The sequence below is a fragment of the Ruditapes philippinarum genome, unplaced genomic scaffold (genome assembly GCF_026571515.1).
Source record: "Ruditapes philippinarum isolate M1 unplaced genomic scaffold, ASM2657151v2 ctg2891_1_1_1_1, whole genome shotgun sequence".
Classification (NCBI taxonomy): Eukaryota; Metazoa; Mollusca; class Bivalvia; order Venerida; family Veneridae; genus Ruditapes; species Ruditapes philippinarum.
The window spans coordinates 25,294-40,817 of NW_026862668.1; the positions used below are offsets into that span (position 1 = coordinate 25,294).

The window sequence follows — 15,524 nt, forward strand, 5'->3', positions numbered from 1 at the left end:
ATTTGCACAAACGCGGTTTTTGAAGCACTATGAAAAATAGAAGGCTGCTATGAACGAACTTTGATATATCATCGACTTTTGTTCGTCTATGAAAATTTACACAAAGAATTTTCAAGAAATACAGCGCTTTCATTGGATGACAAATAAAGCTGGACACTTATATTATTTATTTCAGTTTCTTAATTTGGTTCTACACATCCTCTTATGTCGTGTAAACATAACTTTTCTATTATGTAGAAAATCAATTAATCAGAAAAAAATGCGCCGTACGTTATCATTGATATTTTGTGCGCCATACATTATCATTTCCAGAAAATGCCCCGATATTAATATTTTCAGCGGTTATTCTAGCCAGAATGGGCATGAATGCTTAGATGAAGACATATTACAACTTTTTTAAGTCAGTGGTTTTAGTTAAGATACATATATGTAAAAGAAACAGTGAATTTTAGAGAAAAAGCAGTACGTTACCACGATCAAACCGTTGAAAAATTCTCTCGCTTCGAATCTGGTGACGCGCATTTCAGATGAAGTACGGAACGAAACATCATGAAATAAAATCCTGTGTGCCAGGAAAATTGTGGAGAAGGTTGTTATATGTATATTTACATTAGAACTTCACGAATTTCAGAGAATAAAAAGGAAAAACCTACTTTTTGGCTGCATCAGCTATCTTGTTTGTTTGGGTAACGAACGGCGTGATTCTCCCCCGTGATAATATGACACTGAAAAACTTTCCGTAATATCATATTGGTATTTAGTAAAAGAACTTTGTAATAAATTAAATGGAAATTGATCATTTAGATATATTTTTAAGAATGAAGAAGTATGTTTTCTTCGGACATGGTTGAAACAAATCTTACAATACTAGACAATGGTTCATTTCATGTAATATAGGCCGCTGTCAGATAAGAAAGATTACAACAATCAAAGAAAACAATGGTATCCTGTAATAAAAGGTTCGTATTTTAGCACTAAACTAAAGTAGAGCTTCGACTCAAGTTGTAGTTTTAATATGCTTTGAGAATGCGTAATATTTTGATTAATCGTTTACTAAGATTATTTTAATTAAGTTTAAATTATTCGATTAAAAAGCTAATGGTCTTCGTTTTTATTTTAATATTTATTTCTTAAAGTTATGTTCCTAAAGTCAAATATTTTATACCCGAACGACAATAAATATGATATTGACTGATAAAGTTGTTTAAAAAGCTTCATTTACATTTTCGGAAAATAACCGAATGCGAAAGAGGAAGTAAACTTACGAGATTGTCGAGATTTACACTAGTGACGTTTACGAATGTAAAAGTCTCAAGGTGTAATATTTTTGATAAAGGAATATATTAGAAGTGAGTACTTCTTAGATATATTTAAAAACAACAGGAACCTGAAATTCTATCCAAAACAAAAAAATAACGATTTAAAAAAAATCCCATACATATACTATAAAAAAGTGTTGTTTTTTTTAAAGTATATATATGGGATTTTTTTTAAATCGTTATTTTTTTGTTTTGGATAGAATTTCAGGTTCCTGTGATAAAAACAAATGTTCAAATATTTAAGATATTCTGTTCATATGTACAAAAATATGCATCGTCAATCGGTTATGCCATGTTTAACCTCAGGGCCAACTGCATTATGGGTTTTCAAAACATTTATTTTTATCAATTCTTTCCGATAAAACAATTTAAAATAATTTTATTACAGAAATTTATTGAAATCTAGCTTATTAAGAACAAATAATAATTGCATGCTTACATATTTTTTGTAATGTATATTTGTATTTTAAAACTATAAAATATTCTTAAAAGGGTACCCTTTCAATGATAAGATTATAATGTTAGACATAAGTAGGTTACTGTATAGAAATCAAACATAACATCATGATTTATATACAAGGATTGACAGACATTCCTTTTAATACTCGAGCGAATACCACTAACTGTCTACTTAAGTAGTTTTAAATTTACAGACGATTTTGTTTATGTAAAAGGTAAAAGTTCGTAGAAGAGATGACTTGTCATATTTTGGTAGCGGCCATTGATTTCGGTACAACTTTCTCCAGTTGGGGTTTCTCGTTTAAACATGAGTTTGACATTGAACCAACCAAGGTAACTGCTAAACAATGGACTGGATTACAATCAGCAGTGTCTTTGAAAGGTCAGATTCGGATAGTTTCTAAAATATTATATCATTTACAGTCATGTTTTCATTCTTCTGTGCGTGTATGTCTTTTAAGCTCACCAGAGCTGAAGGCTCAGGGTGAGCTATTAGTATCAAAGGGGGATACTCCGGCGTCCGTCGTCCGCTGTCATGCGTCAACAATCGTCTTCTTCTCTGAAACTGCTTGGCAGATTTACCTAAAATTTGGTCTGTAGCATCCTTGTGACAGTCACACTTAAATTTGCTCATGTCATTTCAATTGGCCCCTTTAAGGGGTCAACAGAGCAAAAAATAGAAAAACCTTTTAACATCTTCTACTACAGAACTAAAAGATGGATGATCACCAAACTTTGTCTGTAGAATTCTTGGGTAGTCTTTTATCAAGTTTGCTCATATTAATCTGATTGGCCCCTTTTAGGGGTCTCTAGGGCAAAAAAATAGAAAAAACCTTGAGACATCATCTTCTACAGAACTAATTGATGGATGATCACCAAACTTTGTATGTAGCATTCTTCTGTAGTCTTTTATCAAGTTTGCTTATATTCATTTGATTGGCCCCTTTTAGGGGTTCCCTTGAGCTAAAAAAAGGAAAACATTTAGACATCTTCTTCTACAGAACTAATTGATGGGTGATCACCAAACTTTGTTTGTAGCTTTCTTTGGCAGTCTTTTATCAAGTATGCTCATATTCATTTGATTGGCCCCTTCTAGGGGCCGCTAAAGCTATAAATAGAAAAACCTTCAGACATCTTTTTCTACAGAACTAATTGATGGATGATCACCAAACTTTGTCTGTAGCATTCTTGGGTAGTCTTTTATCGAATTTGCTCATATTTATTTCATTGGCCCCTTTAAGGGGTCCCTGGAGCTAAAAAAGGAAAAACCTTTAGACAACTTCTTCTTCAGATCACCAAACTTTATCTGTAGCATTCTTGGGTAGTGTTTTATCAAGTTTGCTGATATTAATGTCATTGGCCCCTTGTAGGGGCCCGCTAAAGCTAAAAATGAAAATACCTTAAAATGTATTCTTCTTCAGCACTAATTGGTGTTAATCACCAAACTTTGTCTGCAGCATTCTTATGTAGTCTTTTATCAAGTATGCTCGTATTGATTTGATTGGCCCCTTTTAGGGGTTTCTAGGGCTAAAAATAGAAAAACCTTTAGACATATTATTCTACAGAACTATTGATGGATGATCACCAAACTTTATCTGTAGCATTCTTGGGTAGTCTTTTATCATGTTTGCTCATATTTATTTTATTAGCCCCTTTGAGAGGCCGCTAAAGCTGAAAATAGAAAAAAACCTTTGAACATCATTTCCTACTAAAATAATTGATGGAGAATCACCAAACTTTGTCTGCAGCATTCATATGTAGTCTTTTATCAAGTTTGCTTAAATTAATTTGATTGAACCCTATTAGGAGCAACTCGGGCCGTTGCATTTCTTCAAATTATAGTTTAATAATGAATGGAAAATAACTCGTGTTGGAATGTTTCTATATAAATTGTATGCATACAAAGTCATGTGAACTCTTCCAATTTGAGTGGGAGACACCCTCTTTCTCCTGTCAATTTTTTAACTCTTTTTCTTAGAATACTGTGTGTTTTTAAAAAAATAAAGAAATCTACCTCTTTTTCATTTTAAAATTTCCAACTATGTCTATTCTCAATTAGAAAATCTCACTCTTTTTGAAGTAAATTCTCCCTCTTGAACATTGAAAAAAGTTGACATGTATGTACATGTTATGCATAAAAAATGAATGAATGTCTTAATGTCATGATAAGAGATCTTGAAGTAATTCACCTGCCTTGTATCTTTCTGTTTGTGTGCATTGCATCATTGCAGGTTCATTTGTAGGTCACTCTAGAGAATTTTCCCCAGGAAATGAAATAAGGCCTAAAGAATTATTACATTTGATTCTGGTACCTTACTAACTTGGAAAAACACATTTCAATAAATATTGTGACACACTGTTGAACCTGGTGTTTCATGTGCATGGGATATTGTCACTGTGTAACAGATAGGTGATTGTTTTTCACTGAGACTCATTTACAGTACCTGTTATATTATATGACTATATAATAATAATACATAGAATAGCCTGATTGGTAGATATTAGCCTGAACTGGTCTTCTCAAGCTGCATAACCATTTTCCCAGATATCAGTTTTTTTCATATTTTTTTCATTAGGTAATGTTCAAATAATTGTTTCAATAGAAAAAAACTCAAACTAATAAGTTCAATGTTAATAAATATGAATTTATTTCATAAATTTAGATATGGCTAAAATTATTTTTCATCTTATTTTACTTATAATCTTTTTTTAACTTGCATTTTACATTAAGGAACAAAACTTAAGTTTAAGTGAACTTATGTCATTTTTAGAAGTATTTCTTGCTTGTCTTTATGTAATTTGTCATTTTTTATATTTTGTGCTATTTTAGTTTTAATTATTTCTATTCAGAATCACAGTTTGCAAACTTGGTTATTACTTGTTGAAAGTAATGTTGCACTGTTTCATACAATGTATGTAAAGTTGTTTTCATGTTCACTGAATACATTTCATCAAAACAACCTTTTGCCTTTTTCCTCTATGTAGTTAAAGTTACAAGTTTTCCCATTTCTATTAGAGAGTAAGATAATTTACCTGAAATGTTAATTTTTTGGTCGAGTTGACTAGTATACCTATGTTATCTTAAATAAATATTAACCCAAACTTGGTTCCTATCATTTTTACTATAAAGAAAAAAACAATCAGTGTCGGGAAACCTTACAACTAGAGAGGCAAGTTGAAGTTGACCTGGACTTGTCTTTCTACAAGTTTATTTAAAAATGATAATTCTATAATCACTGAAAAACAGTTGTTTCTGGTGAGCGATTCAGGGCCATCATGGCCAGTAGTGGAGACCACTTTTTTCCTTCTTTGTCTATATAAAGCAGCCATCTTGGATTTTGATTTTGGGAGCAGTCAATGTTTATCTGGAGATGTCATTTTTTATGATAAGTCATACTTTGCCTAACAATTGCTTTACAGGATCAATCCTGTAACTGTTTTAAATCTCTTACCACTATAGTATACAAGTACAAATGTTGCTGCAATGCAGCAATTGAGAAGCTCGCGCAAAAAAAAATGTGCTCATTACAGATACCTTACCAAATTATTCCTACGCACAGGTCATGTTATATTCAGATTACGTACTATTGTAGATTTTTTCCGAATGTTTTGTAAACCATTTTTTGCATAATTATACTTATCTTATGCACTGTCCATAATTAAAAAGAGGGGAAATTTTTTAATATAAAAAAGTTTTCACTGATTCCTACCTGGTAAGGAAAGTAATTCCATTGAATACAAACAAGACTTGTAAATGTTATGTGACATGACTGTACTGTGTTCTGTTTGTGTCACTACTGTAGTCAGTAACAGAAGATGATAGAAATATCAATGTCTGTTATAATTGTAACAAATATACAAATAGTAACAAAAGGGACTAATATTATAATATAGTAATATTACATGCATATTTTTCATGTCGAATTAAAAAAATGGTTTCTTTCAATACTGAAAGTAGAACACACTCTGGAATGAAAAAAATGGGATGAATTTCAAAAAGACCAAATTCAGGATTTTTTCGTTTGTAATACACGCGTTACATTGTGATACAGTATTTATCAATATAATAGAAGACTGTTACCTGAATTTTAGGTAGGTATGAGGAAATTCACTAATATCATATTCGTGCGAGACAAAGATATGAAAGCTACTTGACATTGGTAATATAAAAAAAAAACATTGTTAATTAATTTTTAGGGAGATCAATATATATTTTTTGTTGAATTGCTTTAAAACCATTCATAAAAAACATTACACTTCATGTTCAAACTGCAGATCAAAGTTTCGGTTGTTGTCATGATATCTATCTATAGCCTATGCTTAAGGTGATTCCGCTTTGTCAGCCATGTTTGTTTTCACTGTGTCTGTCCAAAGTGAAAGTAGGCCAAAATTCATATAACAACAAAGCTCTAATTGTAAAATGATAACCATTTGAAAGTACACTTACAGGTTTATATTTTAAGGATAGTTATAAACAAAAATAAAAATGATAACAATAAGAATATTTACCTTGAATGTGCTACATTTCTGAAGACCAAAAACTTTCTGTTGCAAAGTTTTATGCACATTTCATGAATGGCAAACGCCTTTTTAAAGTCTGTTTTAGTGCCAATAAAAGCTATTTTTTGCAGCAAATACAAAAATCTTTCAAAGCTTAACTCCAAATAAATCAGTATCTCATGTCCTTCTAAGCACATGGCCTCCATTTTTATTATGAACTATAAACTATGAACTTATGAACTACAATTAAAATGAAAACACAATCAAACTTTAAAATCTAACCTTTTTATGTGTAACAGTGAAGTGTCTCTGTTTGTCATGTACACAAGAAATAGGTAAATGATGGTTATTTTCATGGTACTACTTTTTTACACATGTCATGGAGGCCATGTTTTTTCAAGGTCAGATAAACTTCTTTCCTAAGATTTATGTTTTTTTAAAAGTTTTTTTATTTTCTGCAAAAAATAGTATTTGTTTGCACTAAAATAGACTTTAAACTGGATTTTGTCATTCATGAAATGTGCGTAAAACTTTGCAACAGAATGTTTTTGGTCTTCAGAAATGTAGCCCATTCAAGGTAAATTTCTTATTGTTATCATTTTTATTTTTGTTTAAAAAAGTCTTTAAAATATAGAATTGGAAGTGTACTTGCAAATGGCTCATCTTATAACAATGTGAGCTTTGTTGTTATAAGAGATTTGGCCTACTTTCACTTTGGACAGAATTTGTGAAAACAAACATGGCTGAGAAAGCGGAAACACCTTATTGAAGGTCCATCCGCTCGTAAGGTTCAAACTACAGCTTTCGCTGTCGAGTACGGACCCCCGAACATATCACCAGTCATACCACTAACTTTTTTCTTCTTCACAAAGTGGTATGCTGTAACAAAAACGCGTATGAAATGTAACGTTATATACTAAAGTTTAATTATTTCAAAACAACCAATATATCAACATGTTATTATTAAACATTTTATTTCATAAATATAAATTAAAAATAATTATCAAAAGCAAAAATGTTAAAATCTTATGCCTAAAATCTTCTTTATATTGACAAATTCAATCACTAATAGTATACTTGATATGCTGTGTGTAAATGTATTTCAAAATGTAACAAATTATAATTTCATGTACCACTAAAAAGGGAAATAACAAATTTATAACCGAAGTAACATTTATAGCTATTTATAGCTTTCGAATTTATGTAACAGCAGAACTGCTTTCCGGTTCTCATTCATTAATATGACATGCTGCGAATCACCGACGGGGAAACTAATATAGAAATCGAAAGGAGTTCTTGAATGCGTATTTACTTTTAGCTGTTAATCGAAAGGATTTACAGTAAACTCCGCTTATAACGAACTCACTGGGACATTCAAAACCTGTTCCTTATATCCAGAGTTCCTTGTAAGCATATAGCGAATTAGTTCGTTGTATCAGGAGTTTTTATAGCGAACAGATTTACATATAACGAACTGATTGTTTATCATTGTCCGCCATTTTTGAAGAGAATTTGATTAAGAAATAGAAATATTAGTCATTTATTTATATTTTAGACACACTACCCGAGAGCGTACTTTTTGGAATTCGAAAATCATTGCTATTTCAGCTTTAGTTTTACTCCTTATCTCAATTTCATAAAATATAATATTTTGTTTCTAAACTATTTTCGTTTTCTTTCCATGATTGAGAATAAACAAGATTTTCGATTTTTCCTTCCATTTATATTGAATATCTTCTATTTTAATTTAAGGGTGACTTTTACTAAAGTAAGATATAGATTTATTTTCATTTAAATCAAGCGTACTTTGCAGTTTGCAATGTATCATACTTGCAAGCATGCATGATTATGTTGAAAACCGATTATAAATTATTATAATTATTTTACTCGAGCAAAACTATTAAAGAAAATAAATAAATAACCGTTTTATCTTGGTGAAAAGAGCTCATGCTAAAAATATCCAAAATAGAAAACTATACAAATTCATTTGAATAGATGTATTGAAGTACATACAACGATAAACGGTACATTCGCCCGTGTTTTAATCCGTGCGTTGAAAAAGGGATAGCCAATATTTTGGAGTTCGTTATAAAAAGTGTAATTTTCTGTACTATTAACTAAATTGGGACTAAGAAATGAGTTCCTTATAAGCGAAAATTCCTTATAACCGTGTTCGCTATAACCATACATTTTTATATTAAATAAAGAAGGCCAAAATAAGGGCCAAAATAAATTGTTCCCTATAACCGGAAGTTCGCTATAACCGTGTTCGCTATAAGTGAAGTTTACTGTATTGCTCAAATCCGGGCCCATGGACAAAAAAAAATAGTAAACACAAATAGCTCCGCGCCTGTGGGCGCGGAGCAATAATATGTTAAACAATGACGTTATAGTAGTAATAAAAGACAACAAACAATAATAAGGTATTCATATTTTATTATCATAAAACTAGCAATTTAATAACAGTAATGGTACAATAACTCTTCAATAGCCATATGGAAAAGACAGACAACCATCTCTCACTCTCTTATCAAATACAATCCTATATTGTTTTGTTTGGGTCAGTGTTAAACGTTTAACTTGATCACGGTCTCTACATTTTTTATGGTAATCTGTTACGGTAACAATTTCATTTGATGGGCTTGTAACCATACTTTTGATTGTTCCAAAGTTTATTGTATTTTTGTTTTTAAAGTTAAGGGTGATACCCTTCACCTTGCAATGAGTTATATTACCAGTTTCATCTGGATCTTTTAATTTGTAGGCATAACTTTTTGAGCCACTTGTCACAAATGTTTCGATTTGATTTCCAGGTAGTTCGTCGGTAAGATCGCCCAAATAATCACATAGGGAGGGCACCCAGTCTCCAGGTTTTGAGGAAAATACGACAGAATCAGTATCCGCATACAATGCACGCGTACCTAAATGTTCTAAGTAAGAGTATAATTTGAGTCTGGCTTGAGCTGTTGTGTAAGCAGCTATGACAACATTTGTTTTCACAGAAGGATCTACAAATTCATCCCTGTATTTCCAACGTACTTCTACCATTTCATTAGACACAAAGTTTACTGCTGTTTCTTCTTCCCTGTTGCTTGTCAGTTTTTCAAAATAAAAGGCAGGATCATCGATAAATTCTACTTGATTTTTGTAAAGTCTTTAACCAAATTTTCCCCAGAACGAATTGAGCATTAACTTAGCCAAAGTCCGCATTCCCGGATTTTTCTCTATGTTATGGCAGTCGAGTTGTATCCCCTCTTTTTTATTATACTGTTGAATGTATATATTCTTTTGTTCTTCAGTAATACACCATTTTGGCCAACCACTTTTTTCTTGTTTGATCTTAAGAAATGTATTGATATATTCGGTGAAGAGACCGCCTTCTTTAGTTATAGGATCATATTGAGAGATGTTTTCGAAATGCCAGACCTCATAGATTGAATCCAATATATAACCTTTATCAATGGCCTTTTTTAACTTCGTCTGTGACCCAAGTACCTATAAAAGCTCTTTCGTCGTTCGTATGCAGACATTTGGTCTGTTTGTAAGTTTCAGCACATGTTTTACACAAAGAAAATAGTAATTTTCCGTTTATTTTACTTGGCAGCACAGGTATAAACAAGTTTCGTGGGGGAATAACTTTACATTTGATTAACCCCTTATATTTGTCAATTTCGGCAAAATTTTCTGTAATAATGTTAGGGTGACCTAAAGGAATTGTTCCTGTCTTATTGATAAATGGATAAATGGATGTAAAATCATAATACTGTATATTTTCTTCTACATAGGCTTCTTTGTAAAGGATGAATGCTTCTGTTCGACCCCCGAAAAAAGCCTCTCTAGGTTGTAAGGGAGTTGTCATATCAAGCTGTTCTATAAAGGTACTCGTCCCACTGTTTACTTTTTATTCTTTCTCATACTCAGATTCCCAGATAGATACATACGTATAACCAAGCTTTTCTATATACCTCTGTTTAATCAAAGTATTTTGATACAGCTCACCCATGGTAAGTTTACTGACAGGGTTCATTGTATTACTTGAATATTGGTTAGGATTCTTATGCCACAAGTCACCATGGAATTCAAGTACAACCTTTTGGTCTCTTGTTTCATAATAACCATCCCCCTTGTAGGGACCAATGGCTTTTTCACCCCCGTTTCTCGCATGTTGTATACGGATACCGAGACTATGTGACATGTATTTAACCTATTGTAATTCCTTTACAGATTGAATCTGTTCGGGATTATATCCATGTGTGGGAATAATACCAATAGTATTTTCTTGCAGAAAATTGGTTCTAAAGACAGTTTGACAAGCAGAAGCAATGGTGATGTTCTTTCTAAAAGGATCAACACCAGTAACTTGTAGGAAGTCAGTCCTATACTTCAGACAACATCGTCTTAGAATATAAACATCAGACCGGCAATATTTTGATATTTCATGTTGAAAATCAAACGGTGTGTTCTTGTTGGATTCATACCACTGCATAAATATGGCTCTAGAATCAGGTTTCATTGCGTTAGGGTTGTAGTAGTTAATGTATGGTGAATGGTCTAAGACAATGGTTACATTTTCACTTTTGTTGAAGAGATGGGGGAAGTAACCCTTAATTAATTCAGAAAATCCAAACATTGCGGGTAGTTTTGAAAGGGCCATTGGTAAGAAATTGAGGGAATCAATCATTTTAATTTTGGAACTATCAAGGACATGATCTTGGCACCAATAGGCATCACTGTAGGAACGATAGCATTTCTGTATAAATATTGCAAAATTGGATAAATATCGTAACCTTGAAAGTTGTGACATATAACGGTTGCGTTGGTTTTGTCTTCAGAAAATAACCACCTACAAAATTGATAAATGGTATCAAAACCTGAGAATATCATTTCATTTTTTCCACACATCTCACATTCGCTTTTCTCACTCAACTCTTTACCCATGCACAAAACACATACTTTATGAACCACACATAGATTTGGTATATGCTCAAAAGCACCACATTTTGACTTTTGACAATGTATACATATTCCATTTTCACTTCTTTCATACCCTCTCTCGCATTGAACAATATTTTGTTGCCTGCATTCTAGATCGAAAAATATGAAAGTATCAACATTTTCTTTATTATCACTTTTATCAGATAGTTTATCTTGATTCTCGGGTTTCATTTAGCAAAGTGTCCTTCTTCAAAGAAGTCTTTAAAATTACATATTTCAAAATATTTTGAACCGCAAACATGAAGTTTTTTACTTATTTGTTTGTTGATAGTTTTGCCACAGTCATTGCATCTATTGTATGTACGACATGTAGAATTTCCATTGGCTGTAACTTTTTGATGAAGTTCTAAACATATCTCTCCTCGGAAAAACCCATTACATAAAATTATATTACAATGGAGCCTTTTTTCGTCGCTTTGGGTATACACTTTCTTACACGAATAACATACATCATTGCACGAATGCTTTTCCATGTGATCGTACCCTTTCTAACATATTGTGCAGGAATAAATTTTGCTGAGAAATGCTGGCATACTAGTGATTATACAGACACGCATTATACTCTTACTTAGAAAAGTTAGGTACGCGTGCATTGTATGCGGATACTGATTCTGTCATATTTTCCTCAAAATCTGGAGACTGGGTTCCCTCCCTAGGTGATTATTTGGGCGATTTTACCGACGAATTACCTGGAAATCAAATCGAAACGTGAGAGATGACAGACGTGATCATACAATAAATAAAAATATTATAGACCGAAGAGACGTCTTAAAAAACTGACCAATCAGGAGCAAGTAAAGAGTCTAAAAATACGTAAGAAAGAGTTGATATATTTTATTCTCATTCAGACCATAGACTTCAGAGAGGACTGTCATGGTTAACAATTGTAACGAATGTGGGGTTATGCTTCCAAAGTTAAGTCAGTTACTTCAACACAGAAGGAGCGAAAACCATTGGGAGAAATTCAGCTGCGACATATGCTGTAAAGTGTTTAATCGACGAAACCACCTCGTTGAACATAAAAATAAGCATTTGACAACCAACGCTTTACAATTATCACCCTTAACTTTAAAAACAAAAATACATAAACTTTGGAACAATCAAAGATATGGTTAGAAGCCCTTCAAATGAAATTGTAACCGTAACAGATTACCATACAATATGTAGAGACCGTGATAAAGTTAAACTTTTAACACTGACCCAAACAAAACAATATAGGATTGTATTTGATAAGAGAGTGAGAGATGGTTGTCTGTCTTTTCCATATGGCTATTGAAGAGTTATTGTATCATTACTGTTATTAAATGTTAGTTTTGTGATAATAAAATATGAATAATGTATTATTGTTTGTTGTCTTTTAATACTACTATAACGTCATTGTTTAGCATATTATATACTATAGTGGTAAGAGATTTAAAACAGTTACAGGATTGATCCTGTAAAGCAATTGTTAAGCAAGGTATGACTTATCATAAAAATGACCTCTCCAGATAAACATATCCTCTCGAAAATTGACTGCTCCCAAAATCAAAATCCAAGATGGCTGCTTTATATAGACAAAGAAGGAAAAAAGTGGTCTAGAGTGACGTCCTCCACTACTATGGCCCTCTTGTTTTTATTCTATTCAACTTGTTCCATAAAGTCAGTAATGAACTAAACCTCATTCAACAATGAATATTAAAACAATCTACAAAATATGAAACTTTTTCATTGACATTACATTTAGTCCCCGTAAAAGGAAAAAGACTGTTTTTATACAAAGTTTGTTTATCCTCTCACATCTGCTGCGCTGTCCATGCACTTTCTTATAAATAATCTAAAAAGACTGTATGCATCAATTTTATTTTGATTGCATTTCGTAAAAGGATAATAATTTGCAATTAAAATATGTACGATGAAAAGTGAGTTCGTACTTTTAGATTTGAAGAGATAAATACATGCAGATTGATTTTTGTATTTTCTGATCGCTGATCAGGAAATACAATGCCGACATTCAATCCCTTCACGACAAACCTCAAAACAGTTTAAAACTAGCGATTGAAAAGAAAGAAATGTTTTTATTTTGTTACAAGTATCCAACAAATTACAACGCATGCAACGTTTAAAACTTAAAAAGTAGCATTGGCTTATAAAATTGTTAATAAATGAACAATCACAAATTACGCGGATAAATATGATTTTAATCAATGAAATTGCTCCGTAAAGCTTCGGATTATTGTGCCCCCTTAATGAACATTTGGTATTTAGACTTTCTGAAAAAAAGAAAGAAAGGGATGTTATGTTGACTCTAGGACAGTGCAGAATTTAGGGCAGTCGACGATCAATAATCAATTTCTACACACGATAATTTAATCCACGTAAACAAAATTCTATTTTTAGCGATGTCGATTACCGAGGACTTCAGAGCGTATTACACTGTCGAGTTGGGATATACATGTATATATGTCGGACTGTTTTGGCGAGAATATGTTCGCTTAATTATTTACAACAGTGTTAAACAACAGGTTTATCGTGAACAAATACCTCGAAATTAATAAGGATTACAAATCCTAAATGGAAATTCTAAATTTAGAATTATTTGATTTTATTCGGGCTTTCTTCGTATAACTTCCCGTGTTGCAAGGGTAGCGTGCTCGTTTAGGGTGTGAGAGGTCTAGGGTTGAAATCCCATTCGAGGCAACTATTTTTTTTGTTAAGTGTCTTTTTTAAGGAAGTAGCCACGATATACAAGGATAAAGTGTGTCCTTCATAAAAAAATGAACATTAATAATTTTTTGATGCAACTCTAGTCATGCATCAAACTCAAACTGTTATAGTAAACTATCAAAACGCAGTCGCTGCATCTCGTTTACTAAGGACATAACTTTAGTATTGCGAAATTGTCTCTGAAAGATTTGGATTAGCAGAATTCTAAGATCAGCTATTGTCATTTATGTTAATAAGGAGCAAATCAGAAGGATGCGAAAAAATTAAAATAGTACTTAATCAAACAAAGTAACATGGCCGAATTTATCAAATATTTGTATGTTTTCTTTTACGGGAGAGAATTCCTAAGTATTCCAGAGTATTTGTTATGTATTAAGGAAGACATAATGACATCCTTTCTCTTACATATGATTCTTGTTACTGTTACTTATCTCTGGTTAAACGCACAACCAAATTGAATACAGTTTTCCTTCATGAAAAAAGGGAAGATGAGTTTTAATTATGGTTTTGAGGATGTTATATGCTTATAACCTGAAATAAGTTAGGTTTTATGAAAAAAATATTTGTAATAAAAGTAGCATATTGTAGACAAAGCAGTATTTTGGATTCCATACAAACTTCGTATTCACTATACTTATACTGTACTTACTACCAAAAAGCAAAAGAAGAATAAGAATGCCCAAGTAATTTGCCAATGAGTATCTTTTTGGAAATAATACTTGGACATAAAAACCTTTTGAAAAATAGCCAAAAAGGGCATTTCTGATGCATTGTGTACCTTTAGACGTGTAATTCATGAGCAGTCATATGCTATTTGATACATTTTTGCTATAATTACAAGCAATCATAAATATTTTTTTATAATAGTTTTACAATTTTTTCATTTAAGGACCAACTACAATACTGATAAGACCAGATGGGGAAACTATTGACAGCTTCGGGTTTTTATTTGAGACGAGGGATGCTGAGTTCCGAGGACAGAAAAAATAAAGATGGTACCCCTTAAAAGATTTTTAAATGCAGTTTTTGACAAAATGAAGTTATGCATTTTTATGGCTAGATTTACGATATTTACTTTTTTTTTATTTTTATAACGAAACCAAAAATCTTCAGTGTTTTTTTTTCAAGTAGAAAAATGAAAATGTGATAAAAGTATGTTCGTGTTTTTTTAATGAAAAAAGAACAGAGAGAACGCCTGGGCTATAAAACCCCAAAATTAAAGAAAAATACTTAAAGTGAAACAATTATTTAAATTTGTAACAAAACAATGTTTTCTGTTGTAAACTTTAAACAAAACATACGAAATTTTTTCAAAATAATGTATGAAAAACGTACCCCCCCCTTTTCATGACATTTTGAATCAGATTTCCAATTACCCAATTTTTAAAAAATTCCTTTATTTGACTTTTCCGTATAGTTAAAAAGGGGCTACTATGTCACAAAACAGATTGCGTACACATAATAATTGTCCTGATACGTGTATTTCTAATTAAGTATATATTTTTCATATACATGCAAACCAAAAAGTAAAGTCTGTGACGCTTT

The 15,524-nt window shown here is 31.8% G+C and overlaps 1 long non-coding RNA gene across 1 annotated transcript; it reads left to right on the plus strand.

Annotated features, from left to right (window-relative positions):
* Positions 1-1,238: 1,238 nt before the first annotated feature.
* On the plus strand, positions 1,239-14,948 carry LOC132719835 (uncharacterized). The gene is made up of 3 exons (XR_009624275.1): positions 1,239-1,349; positions 1,994-2,160; positions 14,869-14,948. It is a non-coding gene; the product is annotated as an uncharacterized LOC132719835 (long non-coding RNA).
* The last annotated feature ends 576 nt before the right edge of the window (positions 14,949-15,524 follow it).